Source organism: Helianthus annuus, chromosome 8, assembly GCF_002127325.2.
Source record: "Helianthus annuus cultivar XRQ/B chromosome 8, HanXRQr2.0-SUNRISE, whole genome shotgun sequence".
Lineage (NCBI taxonomy): Eukaryota > Viridiplantae > Streptophyta > Magnoliopsida > Asterales > Asteraceae > Helianthus > Helianthus annuus.
Genome location: NC_035440.2, coordinates 46,313,213 through 46,327,399, shown reverse-complemented (window position 1 = coordinate 46,327,399; position 14,187 = coordinate 46,313,213). Strand labels below are relative to the sequence as shown.

Sequence of the window (14,187 nt, the reverse complement as noted above, 5' to 3'; positions counted from 1 at the left end):
TTCATATACATACGTGTGTGACTTAACCATAAGGAGTAAGGTAGTACAAATTCCGAGGACAAAATTTCTTTAACGGGGGGAGAATGTGACAACCCTCACAAAACCAGGTGTCCGTACAAATAATTAATATTTAATTACTGCTTAATTACTGTGCTTGCTTACAATTGTGGTTAAACTGCTTCTTGATCTCTGATACATACATATCCATGCATCATACTTATTTATTGTCACTCTATTATTTACACACAAACCATAGTGACAACCTTGATGCACAAAAGCACAGTGAGCACACTATACGAGATACCCAGTAAACATGCTGGCATAGCCAGCATCAGACAGTTACTGTCTCTGAGGCCAGTATGAGCCGGGAATAGATTACTACACTAGTAGGGAGTGTAGGGAGGTGAGGATTGTAGAACTGCGTCACTAGGTGATATTTATAGTGACCGGATGTGCCTAAAACGTACTTTAAGTACAAAATTCTGCGCTTTAAATAAAAACTCAGCATTTAAAACTAACTAGTAAAGTGCAAAAACTTGGGAAAATAATACTAGACACTTTCCAAAGTGTCGGGAATAAATTGTGTCACTAAAAATAATATTAACGGCACTTTAAGTGCTTATTTAGCACTTTAACGAATTATTATCCAACCGAACAACCGGACTTAACCCGGAACATAAAAATATTGCCAATGATATTATTTACACCTTTCTGAGCTAGTTAGGGTCCTCGAATACCCTAACACCCGTTATATTAAATAACACACTAGTAAATTATTATTTTTTTTTATTTCCTAACTAAGCACTAAATTTTGTTGTTGAAATCCAACCAAATGTACCACCCCTTGAACGATCAGTTTCCCCATAGGGGACACCACCCACCCATTTTGATTATCTTAATTCCACTTGTTTCATATCTAGTGTACATAATATTTGTTGGGCAATACACTAAGAGTGGGTTATAAATATAGCCACTAGAACCATACTTGATTTCACAAACCACCACTCAAAATTGATCACTCCCTTCCACTCCTCTTGTGTTCGGCCGAGAGCCAACCCACCCCCAACATCAGTTTTCAACTTTGATCAAAGCCATCTATTATCATTCAAGTGTGAACGATCACGTATAAGGAGGCTCGGTGCTTACGGATTGCCAAGGACCTCACCACAACGCTTTTAACCAACCATTTTTCGTCTAGTTTCTTCCCTAGCCTCGAGCTAGTAGTAAGTGATTCTAAACACCCTCTTGATCTTGTTTAAAGTGGTTAATAAGAGATTTGTCGGATAAAAATCATAAACACTAGAATTCAAAACTTAAAGTCTAGTAAAAATAATAAACATGGTGGTTAATGAATGAATGTTAGTGTAAAACTTTTGAAACTAGTTTTATTATGATTATTTTTGTTGATTCCTAGTGTTCGAACGGATCGTCATCTAACCACGCTAGGTCATGTTCATGGAACATGAACTAGCACTATGTTTAGTGTAAAAATAACTAGATGACGAACCCTTTCACTCACAAACATGAACTTGTGTAAAAACGATTTTTCTTATGAAATGGAATTCTAAGCTAGTAGATCTAAGGATCTACAAGTGGTATTTTTGAAGAACCAAGTGTATGATGAACTCATATTTTAAAAGCCAGATCTTTCTTGAAATAAAAACATTTTTGTGAACCAAAAAGTGTGTAGTCACTTGTGTAACGAAAGGATTTAACAATGAAATATTTTTGTAATTTTGACCAAGAAGATGTAAACTTGCATTTTCTTTAAAAACAAGATCTTCAAGAAAATGATTTTATTTTTAGAGATGGAAAGTTCCACTAAATGGGTTGAAAAGTTACTACACATTTTTACACAACTCGCAAGTTCATGTGTTTGCGACTTACGTATATTTTTGACTAGTTTAGTGTTGAAATATTAGTTGTTGATGTTGGGAACATTGTTGATTGAAATTTATAAAAGAAAATGATACGCTTGAAAGCGTGGCCACCTCCAGTTACAGAGGAAACTCTGGCGAAATTTTTCCAGAAATATAACACTTAGAAATATTTTTACAACAAGTGTTACGAGTATATTTTTTTTTACTTGTCTTTCCAAATAAAGTTCGCCATGATTTTTATTACAAAATTACCAAGTGTCGGAGGTGGGATTTTCACAAAATAAAACTTGCTAAAATATATATTTAGAATATATATTTTCCATAATAGCACTTGTGTAATTTTTATGATTATTTTGTGAATTATACAAATATTATTTTTTTTTTGAGTAAAAATAATATTACTAGAATACACTGAATATTCACGGTTCCAAAGTAATACGAACGCCTTCACAATAAATATTTAAGTTACACCGGTATTATTTATACCACCCGAACCTTACAACGTAACTTACGTATTTTCAGAAAATACTCATAAGTGTGTATTTTGACAAGGATATTATTTTGGAAAATTATATGGAATAAAATATAATATTTTTGGGAAAAAATATTTATATTTTGGGAATAAAGTATTTTGGGCAAATGAAATAAAATATATTACATTAAGTGAGACATAATAATATATTTCGAAGTTATACGAACGCACATGTATTAAAACCCCCATCCTTGGGAAGGAATATATTTACAAAATAATTACGAAAAGTAATTACGAAATAGTTGCCTAACTATTTCCCAAAGACATTAAACCTTAAGCTAAGGCACGGCCGTCCGTCTAATAGAAGTTAGTACATGTAGGACGTCGCACAGCAGGTTGACCGGGAGATTTCTTGTTAGAGACGCACTACGGTGAGTTCATGTCCCCCTTTTCTCTTAACTGTTTTCAGTTTTCTAAACTGCGGGGGTGAAATACATGTTACTTTGATTACGAATACTTTATACATGGTATGGATAGCGTAAGGAGGTTTACTACTTAGATCATGTGAGTGGGTAGGCGGAAACTTGAGGCCATTAATCCTCAAGGTAGGACCGAGGGACAGTAGCGGTAGATCTATCTGGGTGTAGCGAGCCCAACCCCTGAGCCCGCCTAATGGACCAGGTGGTGACTTTGTACCCATCGCGAAATCTGCTAGGTTTGAGTCTTCCTACTTGCACTTCACACATATCAATGGCCTTGCAAACCATTGGTGATCTCTTTTTCCTTATTTGCTACATACCAGGATTTTTATACTTACAAAGGTTTTACATACTCACTACACATGAACTCGCTCAACTTTATGTTGACTTTTCAAACTACATGTATTTCAGGAAACTAACGGATCTGGCACGGTATGCACATATTTTCAAGCTGCGTTTGAATAAAGAAGTCATCCAGGGTTTAGAAGGTGTAACCTCTTCCTGGACGGGTTACATATCCCTAAACCTAGTATTGTTTTAAAGTCTTTTGATAAGTTTTTATGAACTCATTTAAATCAAGTCAAGGTTTGTAACTTATTTTGTGATTGTTGAAAATGGGATTTTCTGAACTTTATTATTTGGATGAATATCACATGTTTTTATCATATAGCATTGTTATGATTGTTGCTATGGTATTAAGAAGTCACACCAATTAACCCACGCTTCCGCAAAGCCAGGGTGTGACAATTCCTTCGTTGCATCTCAATTTGCATTGCCTTCAACATCTCCATTACTTCGTTTCCACCCGAAAATCTTTGACCCGTCTGATATTGCCTATGAAATCCATGGTTTCCTTGGAAGTTCGGGTTTGCTTGATTTGAAGAGTTCCCATACCGAAAATTTGGGTGGTTTCTCAACCCGGGGTGGTAAGTGTTAGAATTCATATTATACTTTCTACCACCCCCTCCTTGACCTTGTACCGCATGAACTTCTTCATATTGCCCTTCCACCATTCCTTGGCAATTTTCAGCCGCATGACCTATTTCATTGCAAATAGCACAAACATCATAAATTTTATTAGAGGTTTGAACATTACCATCGTCAACCGCATGCACTTGTGTTCGGGTAACGGGCGGTCGTGCTCTCCTTGATGCTTGAGCTTTCCTCTTTGATGTAATTGCCATTTGTTCCAAGAACTCCCAATCGTCATTCTCGTAATTCGTGCCAAAAGTACCATTTGTGATTGACATTAGATCACGAGCATCTTCGGCACACAACCCCTCGTGGAAGGCATTTATCAACTCCCAAAGTTCAATTCCATGATGCGGGCAATTCTTGATCATCATATTGAAGCGCTCGAAGGCTTCATGAAACATTTCGGCTTGTTGTTGTTAAAAACTCCTCAACCCCTTTCTTGCATCATTGGTCTTTTGGGCGGTGTAAAACTCATCTAGGAAAATTTGTTGCATTTCCGCCCAAGTGTAAATAGATGCTGAAGGCAAAGTGTAGAACCACTTCTTTGCCTTATCCTCCAAAGAAAATTGAAATAAAACCAACTTGACATCCGTTGCTAGACCCTTATATTTCGGCAAACTTTGCAAAGAATTTGTTCTTACTTCAAAAGTCCTTCCTTGGTTGTTGTGAGGAATGACTACCGGTGAAGGATTATGAGTAATCACTGGCCTAAAATGTGCTTCGATACCCCTCGCATGTTCTCTAAGATGCCTTCTTGGTACACCAAACCGACCCCATGGACGAACTGGACCCATTGGTCTTGGTATATGCCCTTGTGGTGCAATTGGTTGTTGAAATTGTTGTTGTGGCATCGGTGGGTGTTGAATTGGCCTTTGGAATTGAGGTTGTACATTCTGTGGACGAACTTGTTGCAATGGTACCGGACGTTGCAATTGTGGTCCTTGTGGCCTTGACCGAATGTGTTGTGGTATAAGTTGTTGTTGAGGCATACCACCAACACTTGTCATTCCTTGAGGTTGGCCTTGTACATAACCAAACTCTCCTTGATCTCCATCACCCCCATAAGCATACCCATCTTCATCATAACCCTCAAAATCTTCATATCCTTCCTCATATCCATCTCCCCCTATACCCGAAGATTGCCCAAATGGAAAAGTGTCTAAAGGTAGAAGTAGCATGGACAATGGTTGAGTTTGGTGCTATGGTATAGTTTAAATATGATTGACCCGCACCCGGGAAGAAATGGGACAATGGTGGAATAGTAGTAGAAGGGTTAAAAGTAATGGTTGGTTCTTCTTGAGTGGTAATGGGTTGTGTGGTGTTGGTTGGTGTAACATTATGAAGTAAAGTAGGTTCGGTGGTAGTGGTTAGAATGGTGGTATTTGGTGAAGGTTGAGTGCATGTTGGTATAAAAGGTGGTACAGGTTCACCCGTAGTGGGTGGTGGTTGTGGTGGATCCATGTATCTCAGCGGTGTAATCGGTGTAATTGGTGTTGTTGGGGAACCGCTAATTGTGTTTTCCCTTAACAAAATTCTGTTTGGTCGCAAAGTTCGTTCGATTTTCGGATTAAATGCTAATGGTGAAAGCTTATGAGAGCTTCTAGTATGCATGTACCTGTAAATACATGCACACTAACACACCCAGCATAAACCAAAATAATAACAAACTTAAAAAGAACACAAATAACACAAGTTGCGCACTACTCCCCGGCAACGGCGCCAAAATTTGACGTGATGTCGTGGTCACAATCAAACTTAATCCAAATACAACTAATTAGCTAGCAGTAAGTGGGTATCGAACACAGGGAGTTTGTGGAATATGTGTTATTTGAAGATTTATCTAAGTTAACTAAAATTAAACTAATTGCAAGTAAAGTAAAATTCAAGAGTTGATTTGAGTGAATTGGTTTTAGAACTAAATTTAACTAAATAATTTGCAAGAGAAAAGTTTTGGTTGTAAACAAATTAGAGACAAAGGATCATCCTAGATTTCCGGTTTCAGTTGACATTCATGTTATCATTCCACTAGAAAGAACTACATAGGTATAGCTCGTGCGTGACTACTTGCAAGGATGAAAGGGAACTAAGTACTCAGATTCCTAGAACGTGAGGTTGTTACCCGATGATCAATCAACCCTTACCCAAGCCTAACTATACCCATGATATCTCGATTGCCAACGGCACCAAGAACGTATGGTTTCTAATTAGTTCAACGCAAGAATTAACAAGTTACTAACAAGCAATTACACACCATAACAAACAAACCATAAAGATAAAGAATGTTATTCTAGAAATTAGGAAAATCAAACATGAAATGTCTCAATCAAACCTTCAATCCAGGACAATCATAAAGTGTTTAGCCACTCATGGCTTGAAGCAACATCATAACAAAAGTTCTATTGTGCATAAAGATTAAAGCAACCAAACTAATGATTCCAGAAGTGTTGTTCACTCCAAAGTCTCCAAGAATGCTCCAATTTTCGTTTTCCAAGTGATGTGTAACCGAAATCCCATGATAGGACCTTAATAATCATCATCAAAAGCTCAATAAATGCTTAAGCTACAATTTGGGAACAGTCGGTGCCGTAAGCTACGGCGCCTGCCGTAGCTTACGGCAGTCAGCAAAGTCTACAAAGTCAAAACAGTGTCGTAAGCTACGCCAGGTACCGTAGCTTACTGCACTCATCAATCCTTTACGGCGGCTTGAGTCTGACCTACGGCGGACATATAGGCAAAAAGGTGGAGGGCCGTAACCTACGGCAGAAGCCGTAGGTTACGCCACTGACTGGACTTCTTTTCTTGTTTTCTTTATAACTTTCTCGTTTCAACTCCGTTTTCTTCGCCGTTTTCGCCCACGTTCTCGTAATTTCATCCTCTATCATGTGATATTCTTAGTTCTTCCGTTCCAATATTTTATTTTTTTATTGATGCTCCAAATTCCTTCCCTTTTAAGCTTAATTTGTACCTGCACGTCCAAACAACTAGTAGTTACCAAGTTCAAACAATTAAACGTGTAAAGCATGGGATTTTAATCTTTTTAAGGCACTTAAGGGTTGTCCTACGGACCACCGTCAGTGTGCGGCGTTCCCTTGGTATGTTTTCTTATTGCTTTGCTTTTTTCTTTACGTCTTTTCTTATGTTGTGCATCCTCTCTTCTTGCCTTCGCAGATTGTTGATCGAATAATCAAATCCGATGAATTGGCGAAGTAAATGTTTGAGCTGGGTGGTGCTGCTTACAATAGTGGATGCAAGGATGGGTATAGAGAGGGTAGGGCGGCGGCTGCAACTAACGAAAAGGATTATCATTTCGATTTATACAAGGAAGATTGCACCGGTGCTTATGCCGCCAAGCGTCGAGAATATGAGTTTCTTGAATTTTCTATTGTCAAAGCTGTTGGGAAATTATACAGAAAAAGTGATGTCGTGGAAACTCTCAAGAAAGCACTTGGCGAACAGGATGCGGAGACTGGTGATGCTGGTCCCAACCACCAGGTTTGATTGCTGAATTCCGGCTTGTATGCCGCGTATGGGCCTGTCGGCCTTGTAATGCTTGAACAATTTCCTGTTTGTTATGTTAGTGAACTATCTACTTTTTTAACTCTTGTGGTTGTTGGTACATTCTCCATAATTTTGATATATATGATGCTAACCGTAGGTTGTTAATTTACAAGTCTGAATTTTGTTCTAGTTACAATATGTGCATATGTTCAATTGCTTTGATAAGGTATCGCGAATGAATGGTGGCTATGACATGTTATTGTGTGTTGGTCTCTTTGGCTTTGCACTTTGTTGTGTTGAGCTCAAATGACTTCACAATGTTTTTGTTGTCGTTATGCCCATTGTTTATTCGCATGTGCGAAGTGATCGTTTTAACAGGTTATTGTATTTTGATGACCCGGCTGTGCACTTGGTGCTTCCCAGCCTTGGAGGTCTACAATGTTTATTTTGCCTTGTCTACGATGTTTTCGCATATAGGTGGGCACGAAGTAATAGTTGGCTGACAGGTTTTGATTGTGTATATTTGACCCGACTGTGCACTTAGTCGTGACGAGCCTTGGAGGTCTACAATGTTTTCTGTCGTTAAGCCATTGGTGTTTTCATGTATGCCCAAAGTAATATATGTAGTTGTAACAAAAATTCACAGAAGATAAGATAACCAACACTTCTTGTATTAAAGATGACTGTGTTGGGCGTTTGGCCATACATTAAAGAGAAAGATAAAGAATATCGGCCGATTACATATAACATTTCCTTAGCTGTTGAGCATTCCAAGTCCTGGGGAATTCTTTGTTTTCGAGCGTGCGCAATTTGTAGGCTCCCTTCCCAAGGACTTGTCCACGACGTAAGGCCCTTCCCATTTTGGAGCCAGCTTGCCCGGTCTTTCGGCATTAGATGCCTCTTTGTCTCTCAAGACGCAGTCCCCGAGGTTGAAAGTGCAGACTCTAACCTTGCTATTGTAGTATTTTTCCAGCTTGTTTTGTACGTTTCTTCATTTATTGCTGCCATTTCTCTTCTTTCTTCTAGAAGGTCCAGATCTAACCTTCTTTGCTCTTCATTGTTGATGGCGTTCATTGATAGCATCCTTGGGGATGGCAAGCCGATTTCTGCAGAAATCACCGCTTCTGACCCGTATACTAAACTGAACGGTGTCTCACCGTTACTTGTCTTTCGTTGTTATGTGGGCCCATAAGATGCTGGGTAGTTCATCAACCCAACCTCTTCGCTGCGGACCAAGCCTTGCTTTTATGCCATCAACAATGCTCTTGTTCACTGCCTCCCCTTGACCATTTCCTTGTGGGTGTGCCACTGAGGAAAAGGTATGTTCGATGTTCAGCTCTTTGAACTAATTCTGGAGGTCTTTAGCAGCGAAGTTTGTTCCGTTATCGATTATGATGCGGAGAGGTAGGCCGAAACGACAGATTGTTTGCTCCCAAATGAACCTTTGAACCATTGTAGATGTGGTTGATACTAATTCTTTAGCTTCCACCCATTTGGTAAAATAGTCTACAGCGACTATGATAAACTTTACTGCTCCTGGGGCTTCCGGGAAAGGACCAACCATGTCTATTCCCCACTGTCGAAACGGCCATGCCGTTGTGACGGGAACCAGTTCGTTCTTCGGGCGCATGGTATTTGGAGCGTGCCTCTGACATCTACTACATTTCCTCAAAACTTTGACCTCATCTAAGTGCATTCCAGGCCAGTAATAGCCTGCGTTCATCACTTTTGCCACTACCATTGTTGGACCTGCGTGAATGCCACAGATACTTTCGTGTACTTCGTGAATTAAGTAATTGGCATCTTCTGGATCTACGCAACGTAGCAATGGTCCGAGATATGACCTCCTGTATAGGATGCCATCGGACATTTGGTAGTGCTCTGACTTGTATTGTATTTTCCTTGCTTTCGCCTTGTTCTCGGGCAAGATACCAGATTGGAGGTACATGATGATTGGAGTCATCTAGGATGTTGATCCCAGTTGGATGACGTTGACCTGCCTTAATGGGACTGGTGGGTTGCTTAGGACCTCGATGCGCACGTCTTTAGCCAGGTGATGAAAACGGGTCGATGCAAGTTAACTTAGTGCGTCTGCGGGCTTGTTCTCACTTCTATTGATGTGAGGTACTTTGAAAGAAATGAAGCTCTGAAGCAGGGCTTTTGCTTGCTCTAGGTACAATGCCATGACATCTCCCTTTGCATCATACTGCCCGTTGATCTGGCCTGCTACGAGCATTGAATCAACGTGTGCTTCTAAGTGTTTGACCCCCATTTTGATTGCCAACCGTAATCCCGCAAGGAAAGCTTCATATTCGGGCTCATTGTTTGTGCTTTTAAAATCCAGCCGGATGGCGTTGGTGAATTCATGCTTCTCTGGGCTTACCAACCTTAGGCCTGCCCCTGCTCCGTCTTCATTGGATGTGTCATCTGTATACAACAGCCATGGCTCTTCAGAATGTTGTTTTTCTGCTTTCTCCATTGCTTTACATTCTCTATCTTTGTCGTCAGGTACTTCTGTGAGGAAATCAGCTAGCACCTGACCTTTGATTGTTGGCCTTGGTCTAAAAAACCATGTTATGGCCTCCCAATTCGACGGCCCACTTTGCTAACCTTCCCGATATCTCCGGTCTTGCTAGAATGTTGCCAATGTTGTAATTTGTCAGAACGTGGATAACATGGTTAGCGAAATACCTGCGCAACTGTCTTGATGCATGGATCAGTGCTAGGGCCAGCTTTTCCATGATGGCATACCTTGTTTCTGGGTAATTCAAAGTTCGACTTACGTAATATACTGGTGTCTGTACGCTTTGTCGATCGACCAAAAGGACTTGCCCCACTGCTTTTTCTGATGCTGACAGGTACATGACCAATGGCCCATCTTTCATTTGGGCTGTTAGCGTTTGTAGGCGTATCAAACAATCTTTCATTTCTCGGAATGCATGTTTTGCTTCTGGAGTCCACACGAACTGGTTTTTCTTTACACAGTTGCAAAGGGTTTTGATAAATGGGAACGATTTTGTTGCATGATTGGCAAGGAAACGGTTTAACGCTGCTAAACGTCCAGCCAATTTCTGCATTTCTTTTATCGTTGATGGGGAAGGCATCCGCTCTGTTGCCTGCACTTTCTCGGGATTGACCTTGAACCCATCTTTGGTAACGATGAAACCCGGGAATTTCCCTTCCTCCATTCCGAAGGAGCACTTCGCTGGATTCAACTTGATATTTACCCCTCGTAACGTGTCTAATGTTTTCTGAATGTTTACCAGCATCAGATCCTCTTCCTTACTCATGATGACCAAATCATCCATGTAAAGTTCAATGTATTTTCCGATAACATCACTGAATGTTTCATTCATTAACCTCTGATATGTTGCTCCTGCTTTCTTTAGTCCAAAGAGTTGTAACAATACAGCCCTGTTGGCGTGCGGGATGCTGTCTTGTCTTCGTCCTGGATTGCCATCTGCATTTGATGGTATCCTTTGTAACAATCGAGAAAGCATTTCCATCGGAAAAACGCCAGTGAATCAATCTTTTCATCAATATTGGGTAAAGCATAACAATCGCGCGAGCAAGCTTCGTTCAAATCTTTGTAATCCACACACATTCTCCAGCCACCATTTCCTTTTGGGACCATTACTAGACTGGCTACCAGGTTTGGTAACGTACTTCTCTGATGATGCCGGCGTTTAGCAATTCTGTGATTTGCTCTTGCATGGCTTCGTGGTTTATGTCTCTGAGGTGGTGTTTGGTGTGTACCACTGGTTTGGCGTTTTCAGCGACATTCAATCTGTGTTCTGCTATATGCCGTGGAACGCCAACCATATCGGCCGGTGTCCAGGCAAACACATCTATATTTTCGAACCGCAACTTCTTGAGTGATGCGCGCGTGAGTTCTGACATTGTTGGGCCCAAAGTGACTGTTTACTCCGGATACTTTCTGTTTAAGACCCACTTTTCGGGCTCTGCGCGCGGTGTGGGTTTACTTGTTTTTGCAGGCCTGACCTCGTCAGTCACAAGAACCTCTTTGCTTGCATAGATTATGGCTATCCCTGTCTTCGTTGGGAAGCCAACTGCTGAGTGTGGCCCTGAACAAATCATGCTGAAATGTCCTTGGGACTCTCTTCCCAAAAGGATACCGTGCCTTGAATTTGCTGGTAAAACCATGAACATGACTTCTTCCGTCCTTGAATTATTCCCATCCGAAACTTGCACCGGGAAAGATATCTGACCAAGAGAGGAAAAACGGTTTCGTTGCAGAAACCAGTGAGTGGATAATCCACTGGCTCTAAGCGCGCCTTATCTTCTTGGTCTAATTGATTGAAACATTGCTCGTATATGATGCCCGCAGTGCTCCCTAGGTCTATAAAAATGTAGTCAGTCTGGTAATGGCTGAATACTCCAGGATTGACTATGGGTCTCCACTTTCTTGGACCGTCTCGTACCACTGGGAAGACAACTTGCCTTTCGCGCCAGGAATCATCCTGGGCGCGCTTGTTATAATTTTTCTGGGGTCTTCTCTGACCCCCCTGAATCATGTATGTTTCCAACTTTCGAAGTTTCTTGTTATCTGGACCCTCTTCCCTTCTCTGGATTTGACGGTTGTCTCTTTTTCCTCCTTTGACTAGATGGGTTAGCTTGCCACCTTTCAGAGCTCGTTCTATCTCTTGCCTCAAACTAATACAGGCATCCGTTAGGTGACCTGTATCTTTATGGAATTAGCAAAAGAGGTTTGGGTCTTGCCCCCTTTTGTTTCGTATCTGCAAAGGAGGTTTAAATTGGTGGTTTTCAGTTGACAGGACTTCGGAAGGGTTTTTTGTCAGAGGTGTCCATTGGTTCTCTTTGTTTTCTTTTTTAACTTCTTTGCGGTGACTGATTTGAATGATGGTCGCGCGCGTGTCCTCAGCTGGTGGACTTCTTTCTCTGTAGCCAGATGCCTTCCAAGGTTTACCCTTGCCCTTCTTGTTGCGTCTCTCGTTGGTATGCTGGCTATAGTTATACTGACGGCTATCGTCGCCGGTCAGCTGCTTGTCAGTTCTTGCAATGGTCTTTGCTGCTTCGATGAAAGTATCCCAATCTTTGGGACCTCCATCTCTCCCTTTAACTCTTTTGATCAGGTCGTCACATTTGACAGCTCTCATGAAGTGCGCGCATCATCTTTTCCCCCACATCTCCGATTTCTAAGCACTCCTTGTTATACCTAGTGATAAAGTCTTCAATGCTTTCATGATCCTTCCTCCTGATGTTTAAGCAATCTGCTGGGTCTCTGGTGTGCCTGCGCTGTTGGGAAAAGTGTGCTAGAAACTTGTGTTGAAAATCCATCCAGGATTTGATCTTTCCTTCTTGTAAACTGGCAAACCACGCGCGCGCTGCGCCGACAAAGTTTTGCACAAACAGATGGCACCAAGTGGGTAACAACCAACCACTTACCACCCTTGCGCCGGTGAAAACTTGAAGGTGGTCGTCAGGGTCTGTTAGGCCATTGTACTTACCCACGTTTTGTGGCAATTTCATCTTATCAATATCAGTTGTTGCAATTTCTCTGATAAACTTTGACTTCTCAGCTATGCCTTCTGGACGATAGCTTAACGTATAATCGTACTTAGCGTTTGGATTGTGGATGATAGCTTAACGTATAATCGTACTTAGCGTTTGGATTGTACCCCGGGCGCGCGGGGGGCTTATATGCCTCGTAATTTGGTGGTAATCTGCCGAAGACCGTGCTTTCTTGCTTATAAGTTGTGTCATCGTCTTCATTGTAACTTTCCCCTTCAATGTTTACGTTGCGCGGGCCTAAACGACTGTGCACCGGTTTCCTTTGTTGGTACGTGTGTTGCTCATAGTTGCTTTCAGTTTCAGCATAGGTGTCGCGTGTGTCATGCACGCTTTGTCTCCTGATGGTGGATGTCTTCTCATGTTGTTGGTTCCGCGCGTGTCCATGCGCATGCGTTTGCTGAGGAATCTGAGTGCTTGGTGGTCTTTGAGGTGGAGTTATTAGCTTGCGCTTGAAGCAATGCTTGTTGTGCCCTTAACTGCGCATAGACCAGGTTCAAAGACGTCGTTTGCTTGGCGTACCAGGAGGCCAAAGTTACTCCTTCAGGTAGCTCTAAGATTGCTAAGAAGTTCAACTGTGCCTGAGCCGATGATGCTGAAGGGGTAGCACCATGGTTTGGCGTTTGGACTCCTGGAGTTGCCTGGTTGACTACTCCAGGATGTGTTTGGAGGTTTGCCTTGTTTGTGGTTTGATTGATAACTCTGGAAGTGCTTCCAAAGAGATCAGGTATCTCAATGTTCACTTGTTCTTCTCTGACGGTCCCGTTCCTTTGGTGTCGTTGGACGTGAGCGATGTCCGTATGCAACTCAAAGGAAGAGCTTTCTCCGTCTACGTGAAGAGAAAGGTTTTATTCAGCCATTCAGGGAGTGTTTTTTTGAAGAGAAATGAGATGAAAGTGGTTTGCAAAAGATGTGGTGGGCGCCAATGATGAAACACTTGTTAACACTTAGGCTAACCAGCTGGGTCGTCTCGTATGTGGGGTTCAATCTCTTTCTCCACTCGCTGATTACTGGAATCCTACAAAACAGAACACCGGTGACTCGCCACAAGGAGGAGCATAGGGGGGTTTTCCTTGTGACCACCCTCCGGCGTGAATAAGTACTGCTTTGAGGAGAAATATTGTGTGTTGTAGGTGAAATGTAAAGAGAGCAGAATGTTCTACCTGAATGAGGAAGGGTCCTTTTTATAGCCGAAGGATGAAGGAGGGAAGAGAGGCCTTGCCAGCTGCTACCAGGCGCCAGCTGTCCGACCAAGGAGAATATCCTCTTGGTCTCCTCTGTTGCACTCAGAGTAGTGGGTGACGTGGCGCGCCGTTATTTGTCCAGGTAAGGG

The 14,187-nt window shown here is 41.7% G+C and overlaps 1 non-coding gene across 1 annotated transcript; it reads left to right on the top strand.

The window, feature by feature from the left end:
- The first annotated feature begins 4,145 nt into the window (after positions 1 to 4,145).
- LOC118481559 lies at positions 4,146 to 4,251 on the top strand. The gene has a single exon (XR_004865768.1). It is a non-coding gene; the product is annotated as a small nucleolar RNA R71 (small nucleolar RNA).
- Positions 4,252 to 14,187: the final 9,936 nt, after the last annotated feature.